Consider the following 17,730-nt stretch of genomic DNA (forward strand, 5'->3'; position numbering starts at 1 on the left):
CTGTATGAGTTGCTGTATAAGGACCAAATTCTTCAAATTGCATTTCTTTTTCTTAATCCCTTTTTCAGAATGATAACTGATTATTTTTATAGTGCAATCAAAGACTACTGAAATAATTTACTCCATTTTAAATGGCACAGGAGACAAATACAAAATAGAAGCTAAAATTTATCTTTCAATAAGATTCCATTTTTGGCCCAATGTTGCTTGAATTCAAGGAAAGCAGGGGCAAGGAAGCAAGACTTAGAGGAAATCTTCCCCTATTGTATTCCACTTTCATATAAAAATCTAAATTCATAAGAAGCAAAATTAAAAGAATAGGATTTTTTTTCAAGTTAGTAATATCCAAAGGCAGAGCTACTTTACAGAGATTCTGAGGGTTTAATATCCATTTAATAAAAGGATGTTAGCATAGTATTTTGAAAATGTCAGTAACTAAATGCTAATCCCACTGAAAGCACTGGCGCTCGTACCTGCACAGAGCGCAAAGGTCGGGTTATACACAACTTCTTCCAAAACTCAAATCACAAGGAAGGATTGTTTGCCTATGTTTAGTTCAAACAGCGGAATATAAGTAGGAAGTAACTATTTTTACCTGCACAATAAGGTTCTATAAAATGTATATTCTCATTTTTTTTTAATGTTCCTTCTTTTGCTCTGATTCAAAATCAAGAACCTAATTTAAGGTACTTACATCTCTGTGAATTTACTTGCAGATGGTTTTGTTACACAGATGACCTATCTGTGTGGAGAGTAAGGAGAGACCTGTGCATTGTAGAAAAGGAGCACAATCCCTGCTCTTGAAGTTTCTATAATGCACACTTTTTCAAATTTGCTTTTTGCACAAGGGTGAATGGCATTTCTGCTGTGTAAGTCCTTTTGGGACATACATGGACTCGGCACTATAAGATCCCTGAAACAAATTTTTCAAGGTTGTCTCAAATATAATTACTTTTTCCCCCGGTGGACCTGGAAATTATGTGGGACTCAAGAAGAAATAACTCATGATACTCTTTTAAAAAAAAATTTAAAAATGCTATTAGGTTCTTAATAACAATAGATTCTTCTGTAACAGGATCACAGTATATGATAAGCAAGGGCAAAAGACCCTATCTTTGTCAAGAACTTTTTTTCTATTTGTAAAATACGTTTTTTCCTAGTCTGTAAATGCCTTGAGTGTCTGAGACAACTTCAGAAAAAGTGATGTTTTCCTTACTGAAAAATTATGGTTTCAAAGTAACAGAAGATTTCTGTTCTAAAAAGGCATAACTGGCCTCCTGCTTTTGAAATCCTGACATCATTATGTTTTACTGAAGAGAGTGGCAATTGCTGCAATGTCACTCCATCTCCTGACAGCCCAGATTGCACAGGATTTTTGCCTGCTTTTCACTCTTCCCTGAGACCATCCATTCCCCCCTGGCAGCACAATATGAGGGCAGGAGTTTGGACACATCAGGAGGCAGCTGATGCTTGCTCCAAGGGCCTGACCTGCCCTGCCTGACACACCAGTGTCACAGGGCAGTGTGGGGTCTCACATGAAGTCAACATTTTGCCAATTCTAGGATTTTTGGGTTTTTTTGTCTGCTCAACCCCCCTTCCAAGAAAAACAAGAAAACAATCCAAAGAGGCAAATTATTTTACAGTCTGATACCAAGTATCAAGAAAATACAGGCTTTTCCCCACAGCTTTGATTTCACTTTAATGTACTGAAAATAACCAACATAATCTTGTACAGGCACCTTGAAAGGTCTTACTGAAAAGTATTGAGCAGACTTTCAGGGAATACCAGTCATCACTTAGAGCATCCAATAGGTTTTCTTATACTTTTTCCTCAATAGAATGTTGCTGAATTTTTGGGGCCTCTTAAACTAGTGAGTTGTCAGGTTATGGACTCAGTCCAAGGCAGATTTGAAGTGGAATTGAGTGTATCTTTAAAAACTGACCCATACTTCTAAATGCCTAAAGTACTGTTTTCCTGCCTTTTTACATTACTTAAGTGAGCCAAATCCAAATTGCTTGGAGTACCTTACAAGACATAAATCACAACAAATGGTTGGAGATTTTTTTTCTCATGCCTGTGTTCCTCAGATTTCAACCAATGTTGATTTTCCAAGGGGGGAAAAAAACTTTAAATAACTCTTTTAAGCACATCCTAAAGATAACAAATATGGTCTGTCATTGTCATGACTTCTCTGTTTCAACACAGCACAGACTATCTGATGGTTAAAGTCCCAGTTTTGTAAACAAGTCTATTTGGATACCTTAGTGCTGGGACTACTTGACTGTTTTGTTTTTCTTTGCTCTGATTATTTTCTTTTCTTTTGTGATAACCAGTGCTAAGAAGATTATAGGCAGATTGGGGATCCCTATGACTAAGCTTCACCAAGTCGTGCCTAAAGCTTGTGAAGATTATTTCTACAGTAATGAAGTTACCTTGATAGAGTAGAACTTTATAATGAATTATTGAGAATAAAGACAGTTTGAAACACTGCATTAATATTTGGTCTTAAAGCTAAAAACTGCTTTTTCAAGCTGGAGGACATGTATTTCAAATAGGGACATTTACAGAGATTTGCTTTCTGCTGCTTTGTGTTAAAAGATGATTAGTTTAAGAAGTTTTATTGGGTGCAAAGTATGACGTAGAGTTACTGTGGACCTCAGATTTCCTATTAATGATGTGACTTCAGTTTCCCTGCAAGCAATTCCTTAGGAATCACTTGATTTATTTTGATGATATTGTGTTCTAGGTGAACTATATGCTGTTCTTTTTAATTCTATAAAATAGAATTTGTATTTAAGTAGCGTCATTAAAGATCCATGGGGAAGAAATTCAATTAATCACTAAGTTGTATTTTGCAGCTGAAGTAGCTTATAGAATGCATATGTACAAATGAAAAATTGTGGGAGTAATGCCATTTTGAAGTGTAGCATTGTGAAAACTAAAAATTCAAATAAGAAAAAAGTCCTTTTGAGCCCTTCAGCCTGAGAGAGAGCTTGTCCATGAGGAACAGCTTGTGCTGTCTGGTGATTGTCTTTGTGATAGATGACCCATTATTCAGTCCCTGTGGAGTTACCACCACAAGACATGAAGCCTTTACCACTCTCTCCAACAGCCTAAGGACAAACCCTTAAGTTATCTCACTTTCATATCTGACAGAGGGCACAAAGAGCTTATTTTCTTGCTGGTCTTGTGATGACTTTCTCTGATCTCTGTTTCTCTGCTGATCAGCTTCCTAACTTCTTCAGGACATTTCTGTGGAAGAAATACTCTCAAGTGTTGCTAGAACCAAGCTCCCTGTTTACAGACCACAGAGTGTCTTAGGGCAGGCAGAGGCTGAAGTGTTACTTAATGTGATGTGTGCATTAAAATTAAAAAAACCCAAACAATATAACTAGAGTCAATAAAGCCAGCAAATAATGGAAGTGCTCACTGCAAGCATACAAATCAATGGTACTGCATGTGCCACAGCAGCCAAGGGCTGTGTTTTACAGCAAAGTACTGGATTGTTCTCCCTAGAGATCATATTTTACAGGTCATGATACAAATTAAATAGCTCAAAGAGAGCAATAGCTGCAAGCAATTGAACCATGGAGAAGAGGAGTTGTGGTTTAATTTTTTCAAGACCAGCTAAGCACTTTACTATTGCCTGAAAAATCACTACTTCTAAGTACTCCAAGGCTCTTCCCTGCCAACTCTCAACAAGCAGAATACAAAAAGGCAGGTAGGAGCAGGCTGCTGCTGTAATAGCTCATCCAGTAGGCAAGTCCTTCCCTGCCCATACCCAAAGGCACACAAGAAAGAGAACAGCTGAAAGTGAGCATTTAGGCTAAGTAATACTTGCTGAAAAGGTTGGGCTGTGAATTCAGCTCTCCTATTTTGGGCTACAGAGATCTCATGCATATCCTAAGTGGCCACACAGTGTATATGCTGACTAAATAGAATTTTCCCTGGTCAAACCTGTTATCCTTGATATGACCTTCTTGGATGACTGAGGATGATGAAACAGGACAGAAGAGCACATTAAACCTGGCCAGAACAACCCAAATTTTATTAATCAAAATTTAAGGTGCTTAACAAGTTGCATACTCTATGGTACAAAGTAAGCTACAAGCTCCTACAGAATTATGCGCTTGCATGTCCAATGCTCCCCAAATATTTCTTCTAAGAGCACACTTGTGCATCTAGCTGAAGTTAAAGGAGTTTTAACACCCAGCTGGACTAAAGACAGAGTTGCCTTAACTAATGTTCTTCCTTTAGTGACATTCTTCTGTGACCTCAGATTTTCAGTTTCTGTGTGGACAGGGAGGAAAAGAAAGATATATAAATACAGAATAATAAATATATATATGTATTTATATATATAAATATATATATTTGGATATCTTAAAGTTGGAACAGGTTTACTCAGGTTGCCCCTATGTAAGTTTGCCCAGGTTTAGCAATTTTGTTACAAACTGAAGCCTGCAGGTTTAATCAATATAAGTCTCAGTTTAATCAAAAAATCTCACTTTGATTTAGATCTGGTTTATATTAAGCTAAACTAAGATGACAGAACCAGGTGTTGCGTTTGTGCATGATTTTACACCATTTCAACAAAAGAGCCTAAATTTTAGATAAATGCAGACCTGCTGGTTATGCCCCAAATCCATGTTATTCCTCCTCTGCTCAGTGCTCAGGTCACAGCGTCTCCTGGGCAGGAATAGGGAGGGCATGGGCTGCGCTGAGGCTCCCGCTGTGACCTCTCAGTATTCCAGCTTTTACTCGGGGAACAAGCCTCCGGCTCCTGGGAGGCTTTACTCTGGGACAAGACCCCAAGTTTGATCTGCCAGCATCTGCCTCGCAAGGAGCACTTGGGCTCACCTACCCCGCACCCGGGGCTGCTGCGCACACCTGCCCCATCCTGCCCCTGCCCGGGGGCTGCTGCGCACACCGGCCCCATCCTGCCCTATCCTGCCCGGGGGCTGCTGCGCACACCTGCCCCATCCTGCCCCATCCTGCCGGGGGGATGCTGTGCACACCTGCCCCATCCTGCCCGAGGGCTGCTGCGCACACCTGCCCCATCCTGCCCCATCCTGCCCGAGGGCTGCTGCGCACACCTGCCCCATCCTGCCCCATCCTGCCCCATTCTGCCCGGGGCTGCTGCGCACACCTGCCCCATCCTGCCCCGCACCGGGGGCTGCTGCGCACATCTGCCCCATCCTGCCCCATCCTGCCCGGGGCTGCTGCGCACACCTGCCCCATCCTGCCCCGGGCTGCTGCGCACACCTGCCCCATCCTGCCCCTGCCCGGGGCTGCTGCGCACACCTGCCCCATCCTGCCCGGGGCTGCTGCGCACACCTGCCCCATCCTGCCCCTGCCCCGGGCTGCTGCGCACACCTGCCCCATCCTGCCCCGGGCTGCTGCGCACACCTGCACACACCTGCCCCATCCTGCCCCTGCCCGGGGCTGCTGCGCCCCCCGCCTTTGTTCCGCTGGCTCCGCCCCGGCGCTGTCCCCTCCCCGCGGGGCGGGCCCGGCCCGAGGGCGGTGGGAGCGGGCCGCTGCTCCCGCCCCGCTGTCCCCTCCCCGCTGTCCCCTGCCGGCGCGGCGCTGGCTGCGCTCCGCGGCAGAGCGGGGCTGCGGGAGGAGCCGCGGGAGGAGCCGCGCTCGGCCGCTTTGTGCCGGCAGCCGCCGCAGGACGGCCGCAGAGGTAGGAGGGCTCCGGGCCCGCTCGCCCCGGGCAGCATCCCTGCCGAGCTCCGCGGGCGGAGAGAGAGCACAGGAGGGAAAAAGAGGGAGGGGAAGGGCTGGATTCAGAAATGGGCTTTTTCAGGCGCTGCTCCGCTGCTGCTCCCGGCAGCCGTGTGCTAGGAAAGCTGTGGGTTTACTGGGAAAAAAAAAGCTAAAAAAAATAGGAAAAAAAAAAAAGTCTCGCTCGTTTTCTTGGCCGGGAGCAGCACATGGAAAGAGCTGGAGGGAACCCGGTTATCGGGCTGTGGCGGCCCCTGCCCGGGCTGTGGAAGGGCAGGAGCCCGGCCGAGATCCTCGGGAACGCAGCCCTCTGTCTGTCCGCCATCCCGAAACTCGCGTCCCTTCCCGGGAAAGGCACCGGCCCCGCAGCCGCGCTGCTGCTTTGTACCGCTGCGAGCTTCCTTATTTTCTGCCTTGTGGGGTGGGCAGAGGTGGTCTCCCCGCAGGCTTGGCCATTTGATCTGTTTCATCACAGCCGAGACATTGCATCATGTTACAGTCCTGGAGTCAGTCAGGGCACGGGCGAACAGAACCATCTTTCCAGATCCATCCCCTCGGCTTCCCGGGCCGACCTCCTCCTTGATTTCCTGTTGGGCTGAGGAGCAGCCTGCCATTGGAGGCTGGGGGGAGCCGCTCACAGCGACGTGGTTCGATTTCTTCCACTGAGAGGCTTTTTGGAAACTCGAGTTTGTCGGTCCTACGCGCGGTATGTGTCTTGTGTGGAGGGCTTAGAGGAAACCTGCCAAAGATTTAGGCGGTAGGAAAATAATGGGCGGCAAAAGAGCCAGATAAACTGCCAAAACCGGGAGTTGCTCCATAAGCTGAAAGCTCTGCAGTGGCAGGAGGTGAGTGGGTTCAGGCAGGCATCCCTCGGCAACCCAGGCATTCACCTGCCCTAAAGGATAGTGCAGCTGAGTAAATGCACACTCTGAAAGGCAAGATAAGGCACCTATGAGAAACAGAGAAGTATTTAGCTCATTTCCTCTCTGGATCCTTTATGATCATTTTGATGCAAACACTTGATGTGCCTGTGCCTGTTCTGTTTATTGTATTACTGAAGTTTGCGGCTGCGGTCCAACTATGAAATGATAAATCTCAAAACCAGAGAGATCCAATTAAATCATGTACTTCGGTCTAGGGCTTCTTAAGGCGACAGATTCTGCTGTTCTTTGTGCAGCTCTTTGTTTTGTTCCATGGGGAAAAAAATGTCATGGCACAGCTTGGTTCAGTTCTTAGAGGTATCCATAACAATTAATGATTATTCCATAACTAGTGTCTTGCCCTTGCAGGTGCTCTGCTACTGTTTGCTCCAAGTGTTGCAGGGCCTCTCTTTTCCTTTCATGAAAATAATAGTGTTGTGAACCTTTTTTTGTGTGCCTTTCTGAGAATGGTCGGTGCAGGGGCACAAGGGAGCACTTGGCAGCCAGATGGATCAATCCATCAGTGCTCTCGAATATGGGCACTTGGTGCCTTTCCGTCATCCCTTGTGCCTCCTGGTGGTTTCCATGGGAAGAACTGCACAATTACTTCCTTGTTTTGAACAAACCATTTTTCCCTTGTAAAAGAAGAGCAAATGCTATGTTAGAGCAAGAGGGAGAGAGCATCCTGTCTTAAACCCATGTGGGGCTATAGGGCCCCACATGGGTTTAAGAAGAATTTGAAATGGATTTGAAAAAGAAGGATCTACAGTTTTCTTTGTGTATCAGCCAGTGATTGCAGTGACAAGCCGGCAAACAGAACAATGAGCAGATACTCACTGCCTTTGGTGATATGTGGCATGTTTGGTGTTTCATAGGAAATTTGTCATCACAAGTCAAAGTGTTATGTTGTGTTCCTGTGGCTTGGGTAGATTTTTAGATGAAGGGGTTTGGAAGGTCTGTGGGGTTGAAACTGAAGTATTGAAGCAGTGCCAGCGAAGACAGGGTAAAATGCAAGACTTCAATAGATCAACCACTTACACTATTTTAAAATTTTACCGTCTTAGTTAAGGATGATTTTTCTTTTTTCTCTCCTGAAGTTCTCAGAGTTGAAAAGATACTGTCTGAAACATAAATCCCAAAAGCAAATATTGAAGTCTCAGTGGAACAGGCTGTATTTGGTACATGTATGACGAATTGTGCTTATTCCTTTCAGTGGTGCAAAGACAACTTGCTGTATGACCAGGAATCGTATTGCCCTGCTGCTTGCTGCAGTCTCCCTTGTGACATTGCCTCAGGACAAAGAGCCAGCGGTTCAGGGCTGGTTGATGCTATCTGGAGTCGACTGATTTAATTTCCATGCATTTTCAAAAGTTTTGTGTCTGATGGATCAGTCAGGGGGAGTGTGGTATCCAGGAGCCCGCCTGGTTAACTGCTTTGTTCAAAGCTGTGCTCTTTGTTTCCTGAGGAGGGGTCGAGGAGGAGGAGATGTACTTTATATTCATTTGCAGATCTCCAGCTGAGGTGGGAGAGTGGGATGCAAGGACTTGCACCTCAAACTCCTGTACAGCCTAGTCTACTCTGTGCTGTTGTGGGTTAGTCATAGTAAAGCATACTGTGGCAATTTTCCAAAAAAATTATGCATCCCTTCCAGGTGTGCTGTTCAACTGGTTTTAGGTGTGAATGACACCTAGCTACTGGTATGGTTCTGACTTCCCGACTCATCACTTCATTGACAAATAGTGTTTCAGCTGGTGTAGAAAATGTCTGTCTGGCCTGGGCGGGTGACTGGGTTACACACTCGGTAGGTATTATTCCAGATCAATGTACTTCATTGTAATATAAAGTGTTCTTAGGCTCACAGTTGAACTCCTAATAGTCAAAACCAACACAATTAATAGAAATGTGGAAGTCAATCTGAGGACTGCAGGTACAGTGAACTCTTGAGCTTTTAGTGAAGGACTGAAAAAGCCAGATCTTGAATGTGCCCCTCCATCTCTAAAGGTTGTCTAGGAGGAATTTGAGGAATTAGTTTTCCTACTGTGAAGCACCCCAAGCTGACCTTAGAGCAATTTAAGTTTTCAAGACCATACCAGATGTCTTTTTGGGGAGTGTCTGCATGAAGCCATACCAGAGCAGTCTGTCAGCACAGAATGAGCAGGTAGGAAGGCATGTGGCTGCAATGGCAGTGACTCTGAGCTCAGAGTGCAGGGGTTGCACCAGCACAGGAGTCTCACTGCACCGACCTGTCCATGCACACACGAAGGTCTGCCTTTTGTAGTGCATCACTGCTCTAAAACACTTTGTGTCTATTCAATTGCTTTTTCTCTACTAGATGATCTTTAAGGTCCCTCCAAACCCAAACTGTTCTATGATACTCTGTGATCAGAAGTTAACTCTTGACTCTCCTGGTCATAAAAGACATGCTGCTGTGAGCAATGGTAATGAACAGTGTTGCAGGATCATAACTTGGGTTTGTGCAGTGGGGGATATCTCATAGCAGGTAACAGTCTTTTGGGACATCACCTCTGTTTTCCAGAGATATGGCAAGTAATTAAAACCTGAATGGCAACACTGCCATCAGTTTCCCCTTTGCCATCCTAGCAAAAAGTCAGCCGTGGCTCAGTGTGCATAGAAAGGTTTGACTGCCAGAGGTGCCTTAACAGAGCAATGTCCAAATGAGCTGCTGGTGGTTACCTCTCTTAGAGTATGCCTTGGAGAATACAGGAGTCTGTGGAAAGGATAAATCAATAGCTCTTTTATATTTTGCCAGCGTTCATCAAGAAATCTAGGAAAGAAAACTCCTAAGAGGATTTTTAAAATCAGTTGGATCTTGTATAGATACTGCTCTTTACTTGTATTGGTATTTTAAAAATTGATTGTTTATGTTTGGCAGTAAAAGGAGGAAACTGATAGACCTGTCTTTTCTAAATCTCTTTCCTCAACTGGAAAAGGAAAATAAAAATCAATGTATTATTCCTTTTATGGTGACATAGTGGTGGGGTTTTTTAACTGTCTGGGGGATTCCTGCTGCCAAGATCTCTCTGCCATTATGTAGTTTTGAGTTGAGTGATAAAGACTATCTTTCTCTAAGACAGATGTTGGTAATGGCCTTACTGTGCCAAAATCTTTGTGAGTACAAAATGCTGTGTAAAAATATTTCCATCCATAAATAGTGAGTGCCAGAAAAGAGTACACAAGTGGTTTCAAATTTAATCTGTAATGTAGCTGATGTCTCAAAGATAACAACATCTTACCCCCAAGAAATACAACACTGTATGTGAGGTAATTGCTATGACTTACTCTGAATATATATTATTCATTAGGGGACTGTCATTATATCATGCTTGTGAATTCCCCAGAGTCTCTTATCAGTGTCCTCAGTATCTCAACATCTATGGAAAAGATGATTTTGATGTCCCACTTGAGTGGCTGGTGCTCTGGCTTGCTACTAGCCGCTTCCAGTGAGCATGCTTGCCTTGTTTATTTAAAATGAATAGACTTTGGGAAAGGAGCTTAGTTCATATATTCACATCATCAGAGATAGCACTCCTTCACAGGGAATATGGAGTGCTGTGTTATCTCAGTTTTGCAGAAGAGCAAATAGTTAAAGCTCTTTCATGTGCAGCTTTCATGCTAAAACTACTCTGCACTGTCTTCAAAGTATAAAGGCTCGATATTTGGCCAGTTACTGTGGATAGATTTTTTTTTTTTTTTTGGTCCATTAAAGGATCTTTAAGTATGTTTTGAAACTTATCTGGTCTCTCATCAGTTACACCTGCTTAGGGCATTCCTGTTAGAAACTGGAAGAGAGGAGAAGGCCAGGTAAGGACGGAATTTCCCTGTCAGTAGCAATTAGCGGATCCAGATTTTATTTTCCTGTACCATTTTTTGCCAGGAGCAGCTGCAAAGGGAGAATTACACCGTGACCTTCACAGCACTTCCTAGTGCCATCATCAATCAGATCTGGCAGGAGCTTTATCACATCTATCAGTGTGGCTCGTAAGCCACATGCTGTCTGGTCTGGGGGGAAAAACAAACAAACAATGGGAGCTACTGTAGGGGTTTGTTTAAAATTAAACAACCAGGAGTGAGCTTTTCCCATATGTGCCAGCTTTGTAGGCAGATTTCTGGTTTTGCCGTGTGCTGTTGGGCTGATTAATAAAAGATGACGGTTGTAAAGCAGTGGAAGAGATTTTCACTACATTTCAATGGCACTGGCAACTCATTCACAAATATGTGAATTGCGGCTTCAGCATTTCTCAGGCGATGCTTTTCAATCCCATTCTAACCCTCAGCATTATTTTTACAAAGGAATTTATGTAGTTAGATTAATTCAGGTGTTTCCTACACAGGTAAATGTTACAGAATAAATAAGTGTTTTCAGACCTCTCTGATTCTTATATGAAATAGCATAACTTTCTCAGATTAAGTGGTTTGCTATATATATATTTTTGGTGGGATCATGTGTGCCTTTGCAGGCTACTCTAGGTCTCTCCCCGAGGCAAGTTCATAATGTAGCAGCCCAGGGCAGCTGATCAGCTGCAGCATCTCCCTTTTCAGCATGCAAAACATTATTAACACCCTGTAAGTGGCTGATTTGTTTTCTGTTTTGTTGGTTTGTTTTCCTTATTTACCTTGGTCTGATTATGGAGTTTTACTAAAATATAAAACATTTTGTTTCTTACATTTTTTCATTGTTACACCAAGTTCATTACCATTCTCAAATTCCTCTGCTCTTCTTTTCTTGCTTTCCTTTCCTGTGCTCAGTACAGTGGCATTTTGACAGGTTGTCACATTGTGCCTGATTTGCTTTCAGGCACAGTCCTTGCTGACAGGTAGATGGGATAGGAAGAAGAAATGCAGGATTGCTACTGTATGCGTAATTCTAGCTGCTTCATGGTGATATGTCTGTGTGTGTATGTGATATATACAAATAAAGGTGGAGATGTATATAGATAAATAAAGATGAGTAAGTGATCTGTTAGAGCTGCCTTGGTCACGCAGGTTTTTTGAGAAAAATGGCTAATAGATAAACAAATGTACTGTTATACTTTTGAGGAAAAGATTAAGGCCTTGAGCTTCAAGCTGCTAATGTTGATAGCCAGCAGCAGGGTGTGATCTTTAGTTTCTGTAGTTTTTAACCAGCCAGTTCTTGGCAGAAGCCATCTTGGTACCATATCTGGGCAAGGGAGTTTGAAATGCCATATGAAATGAGCAGGTGCAAGGAAAATGCACATAAAATGTGAAATACACTTAGCAAAAGGTTATCTATTCTATCAGGGAAAAAGAACTGGCTAGCTGGTTATGGAAATAATTACTTCTGTGTTTTTGCTCAGTGTGTGCTGTGTCATTTTGACAGGTTTTATGGCCCCAGGTGCTGCACTGGCCCTGGGCAGGGCAGGGTCTGCAGTGCTCGTCCCTGCCCACAGACCAGCCAAGCTGAGGGGCAAGGAGCCTGCCCAAAACTGTACTGCCTCTTGTCCATCTTCTGCTTCCAGCAGCCAGGCCCCAGGCACAAACACTTGGGAGAGAGGTTTGAAGAGCCCAAAGCCCTGAGCAGTCCCATTTCAGCAGCAGGATGAGGAGGAGAGGGAAAGCTGCCAGCAGGAGTTGGTCTGAGATGCTGAGTCCTGTGTCACTGTTTGGGGGCTCCTGCTTCAGGAGGATGCAGCAAACCAGGTCAGGCCAAACAAAAAGACATGGTTTCAGCCCTGAAAACAAGGTGGGCAGTAATGAGGAAGACATAAAACAGCAGGAGCTGAAAACAGGAGAGATAATGTAAAAGGTATTAAAATAGGAGATAATGCAAAAGGCAGAGGGATGAGTTAAGGAGCAGGGATTCCAGCAGGGCTGCTCAGTCTCACCAGGGCAGTGGTGGTTGGGAGCTGAGCTGCTCAGGGTCCACTCTGATGCTTTTCTGCTGCTGCGTCTTAGCACAGATCAAACAGAAGGAAACTGCCCCTTGCAGAGTGGGATTTATTCATGTAATGCAGTCCATGCTAGGGAATGGAGTGAAATACTGGATTTGTCACTGGCTGTAAGAGATCAGGCTGAAGAAAGTAAATATCTGAAAATGTTAGGAAGCTCAGTGATTCTAAGCTCTGTTAATACACAGCATTATCAAAAGAGTACCTGTTGGAAAATGAAAAGATCTGGTTCTTGGAAGGGAGAAAAAGTATTCAGCGTGAAGAGCTTCTGAGAATATTCAGAGCTGTTCTCCTTGCCTGAGCCGTGTCTGCACCATGTGTTTGTCATTAGCACCAGGAGCAGCTGAGAGTCTCCTTAGAGGGGCAGTGATGGGTGCATGGTGGCTCCTTCAGGAAGAACCTGGAGGGCTGAGAGGAGACAAGGGGCTGGGTTAGGCCACAGCATTTTGTTTTGAGCTTAACAGGAATGAAGTCCACCCTGAAGAGTCTTGGGGAAAATTCTGGATGAGGGCCAGTATGAATAATGCTGAGTGCAGATGGGTGGGACCCCACCTGGTTACAAAAACAATCCTATTTCCAAGGTTTGCTATTTCTGCTGAAAAAGGGGATATTTAACAAGTAAGGTTTCACTTAAAAGGAAAAAAAAAAAACAGTTGAGACCTTAAAAAAACAAACCCAAATCAAAAAATCTAAAAGTCTCTCACTTCAGAAATTAATGAAAACAAGCCCCCAAACATGCAGACAGCTGAAAGCACACAGCAAAAACCTCAGATAAACAAAACAAGTGTCCTCTGGGGAAAGGAAGAGTTGTTCCCTCTCTGGGAAAATTTGCCTGTTCCTGTGGCTTGTGAACTTTTCATCTTCTTTGGGACTTTCTGCTGTCCTTCGTTTGCTTTTTTCAGCTTCTTGGTCTTCTTTCCCTGGAGCCTAGAAAAGTGTTTATGCAAGCACTAGACTTTAAGTAAATGAATGACGAGTGCTGTTCCTCAGGGCTTGGTTTTGGGACCAGTCTTGTTTAACTTTTTGTCAGTGACAAGGGCAGTGGGATTGAGTGCAGCTCAGCATGCACTGCCCTCTACCCCTGCAGCTTGTGGCCATCAAGACACCTTTCCCCTTGTGACAGCCACATCCTGAGCATTATTCCAGAGCTAATCTGGAGCAAACTGTATTCAACAAGCCCCAAAAATGTAACAATTAATTTTAGTCTGACTCAAGTTTCCATTAGTCTCCACTTGACTACTATTCCTGTTTGTCTACAATGATTGAGCCTCACAGCCTCTCAACACAGCAATTTCCTTCACATCCCTTTGGATCTTCCTCTTTATTGTTGTTTGCACGACACCGAGTCTCCATTTTGCATGTGTGGAAAATCTTGCTGAGAGCTGTCCCCCCTTTGACCTCATTCTTTTCGGATCTCTCATTTTTCTGTCTTCTTGCTTATAGTCCAACTATGTAACTTTTCAAAGTTGTCTGAGTGTAAAAAATAAGTTGTAGTGAAGGCTTGTCTGAAAACAGTAGCTCTCTCTACAACCCAAGGGCAAATGGATGTGTGTGTGGAAAGCCCAAATGAATGACTGTCCCAAAGAAGTGACTAAAATACTGGTTAGATTCAGAGGAAAGCAGAAGTTGCCTCGAAGAGGTATGATGTTTGGGGATTTCTAGACTTCTTCAACCCGTTTTAAATCCTTCCAAAAAATTTTTTTTCTACCACAGTAACATCTTTTAAAGCATTACTAGCATTACTAGCTCTGCTGTTCTTGCACTTGGGATTCCAGTCTGGTTTTGCTCAGCACACCCACAGGCTCTAGGATATAAGTGCAAGCTCAGATTGCCCTGAAGTTTCTTGTACTTTATGGGAGCAAAGGGTGAAATCCATCTTCAAGATTTGGGGTCATTTGGGCTAGGTTTCCTGACATACAGCTCTTACAAGAAACCCAGCTGTTGCGGGGTTTTCTACCAGCTTTAAAGAAAAACTACCAAATAAAGGAAAAGCACTCTGGCAAGTAGGGATCAAAGCTTAGCTTGGTTTGCGTGTGCTTTAACTAGTCTCAGTCTTTGTACTGACACCAGTTAAGTTGTTCTGCTTCAGGGAGGTAACTTGGAAGCAGCACTTGTGAGCGAGTCCAGGCCTTTCCCTGCACATTGCTGTAGGGAAGGGCTGTTTCCTGCTAAGGCCTGAGTGCTTCCCTCTGTGAGATAGCATCTGAACAACCCAGAGCAAGACCTCCATGTAAATAATGTGAAAATAAAGATGCATGAAGCGATGCTGCTTTCCAAGGTGTGATTGTGGAGCAGTTCTTGGCCAGGAGGCATCCCTTGGATGGCCCATCCTCAGCCAGGAGCAAAGCAGGCAGCGCAGCAGGAATGTGCCCTTGCCCAAGCTGTAGTTTGAGCCATGTGTAGACAGCAAAAGAAGCAGGGCCCTTCTAGCAAGTTGTCATCAGTGATTATAAAGCACTTGGTACCTTAGAGCAGCTCTTTGTATGTTAATAACTCATTAAAATCTAATGACTGCATGAAATTGGACAAGCAGTAGGAACTGGAAATGGCAGATGTTCAGGGTGGAAAGGGAAGGGAGAGAAGCATGTAAGAATCCTTTAGCGTCTTTTCCATTTATTTGTGTTGCCACTCCTGCTTTTGAAGCATAATAAAGTTGTAAGGGTTTTGGTACACTGGTCACCTCTCTCATCAGCCCTGCTAGTGCCTCAGCACTCCTGAGGTTGCAGTACAAACCCACAATCTTCTCTAATGAAGTGCAAGGAAGGAGGAGAAGCATGTAAGAATCCTCTAGCATCTTTTCCATTTATTTGTGTTGCCACCCCTGCTTTGTAAGTTTTCTTTTTAACTCTTGCAATGCTAATGAGTTCAGGAACATTCCTAAATTCTGGGATAAACAAACTTTTATCTACTTTACCTGGAAACCTTTCTGACGTAATGCCAGGTGTTACATCCCTAAGACCTTTTGCCACTCCTAAATTCTGGGATAAACAAGCTTTTACCTACTTTACCTGGAAACCTTTCTGACATAATGCCAGGTGTTACATCCCTAGGACTTTTTGCCAGAGCACCTTTGAACTGTGTTTTGCAGGGGTTGCCTCACCTGCCCCTTGTGCCAAGCAGCCTACAGCAGACATCTCACCTGATGTTTTACACTGCTTGCATGAATGGTGCCACTCAATGCTCTGCTCTTTGCTATTGAAGTTACAGCCTGTGCCCTTCTCCCAGTGAGCCTGCAGAGAAAAGCTGTGCAGGTTTTCTCACTGATGTGGGATGTGCTGAGACCTCCACATGTACCTGCACTCCTCTTTGATTGCCTTCACCAGGGTCAGTCTGGATCACTTCAGTTCATGCCAAGATAATCCTTCCCCTATCCACTTCAGCTGGATGCAGAACAAAAAGTGTGTGTATAATTCCAGAGGGCTCTTACCAGCTCTAGGAGGGGTGGCTCTGTGTGTGCCACAGCACTTCATGGGGCTGTTTTGTAATAATCACTAATAAAGAGCATTTTTGTATAGTTCAGTAATATAAAAGTAATGTTGAGCAACTGCACCTTGTGGTGAGAGTTGCCAGGGTGTAGCTACATAAAAGCAGACAAAGGGCATGGCAAGAAGGTTTTTGCTTGGATTGAAGAAATTGTTATTAGAGGCACAATTCTCCAAAATTGTGGTTGTTGGACCATCTGAAGTAAGCCTGCCTAGGAAAACGTTTAAGTCCTTTTGCCACTGTTTCTTTATTAAAGTGAGAATTTCTTCCTGGTGAGATTTTTGTGAGGAGGAAACTTCACATACACCAGTGGAAGTCATCCAAAGCAGAAGGGGAAAATGCCATTTCAAACTGTTAAGTACAGAATTTATAAAGGCCACCTGGAAAAATAAATGTTCATTGGTTGCTGATTTCGCATGTAAAGTGCATTTTCTTCTGGAATTATTATTTATACTGTAGTAAACCCGATACAGAATTAAATTATTTTATTCAGTTTTTAATTTGGCGTTAGAACCAGCTGATGCCTCTTCCTTCCTGTGCTTCAGAATCAACATTCTTGTCTACAATAATACTTTGTCTGCCTGTAGGCAAGTGAATTTTTGTCATTGACTAATACCAGAAGGATCAGGGACTTAGGACCCTAATACTGGGACTGCTGGGAAACACTGAACACCAGCAGAGAGGCCTTTGAGTGGAGAGAATTGAGAATTTTCATTGTCTGCTGCCATTATCTTGTTTTACATTCTGCTTGTCTGCCAGCTTGTTACTAGTAAAAAAGATTACTAGAATCTGGGCTTTTGAAAATCCCATTATTTTCTTCTCTTTATCTGATCACACCATGGAATTATGTCACTGAATTAAAATTCTGACTGTGGTAGACTTTGCATCCTGGATGATTAAACATTTTGTCAGCATGAGGTTCCATGGTTTCTAATTTAAGGACCAGAGGGCTGCATCCCTTCTGCTCAGTGTGAGGGCAAGAAATAGCATTGCTAACCTAGCAAAACAACTGTAAAATGTGTATTAAGACTAGCAAGTGGATTAATTTGGCTAGTTTCCCGTTGTCCTAGCTTATTTATCTTCCCTGATGGCTTTTTCCTACCTTCTTCATACCTGCATCCATTCTCAGAATCTCTCCAAACAAGAAATGTGTATTCTGGATAAAAAAATGTGCCACTGCTGTTTTGCCATATAGTTATTATAGGATTTTTACTTGTTAGGTGACATTGGTGTCATCTTCCAGATTAAAAATAGTCACTTCTGAAGGGAAGATTTAGAATGATGTATTGATTGTGACTGATAGCTGCTTTTCCAAGTGATCACCTATCAGCATCTACTCATACAGGGCACTTAGCAACATAGAATGACCTTAATCTAGCTGCACGTCCAAAGATGACAGTATATCTGCTGGACTTGAAAAACATTAAACTGGTTTGTCTGCACTCTTCACTTGAAAATATCCCACCCCAAAACAACCATATTAGTTATTGTTTATGCTTATGTTTGTTCTTAAGCAGCAGTCTGCCCCACACTGGAGATATTTTGGGTCCATGTCTGAATGGTACCCTATCCCCTATATATGATTTTTGCCATCTTTTTTTTTAGCCTTGCCTTACTCTTTGATTGAGTACCCGTGTCTGTTGTTAATTTTCATTTGTGATGAGTTTCG

General features: G+C 43.6%; 1 protein-coding gene across 2 annotated transcripts in view; it reads left to right on the forward strand.

The window, feature by feature from the left end:
• The first annotated feature begins 5,590 nt into the window (after positions 1-5,590).
• AFAP1 (actin filament associated protein 1) overlaps positions 5,591-17,730 on the forward strand; it is a 113,054-nt gene continuing 100,914 nt past the window's right edge. For both annotated transcript variants that reach the window (XM_058024614.1, XM_058024615.1), the window contains exon 1: positions 5,591-5,690. The gene's annotated coding sequence lies outside the window, so the exon portion shown is untranslated. The remainder of the gene's footprint in view (positions 5,691-17,730) is intronic.

Source organism: Melospiza georgiana, chromosome 5 (assembly GCF_028018845.1).
Source record: "Melospiza georgiana isolate bMelGeo1 chromosome 5, bMelGeo1.pri, whole genome shotgun sequence".
NCBI classification, from domain to species: Eukaryota; Metazoa; Chordata; class Aves; order Passeriformes; family Passerellidae; genus Melospiza; species Melospiza georgiana.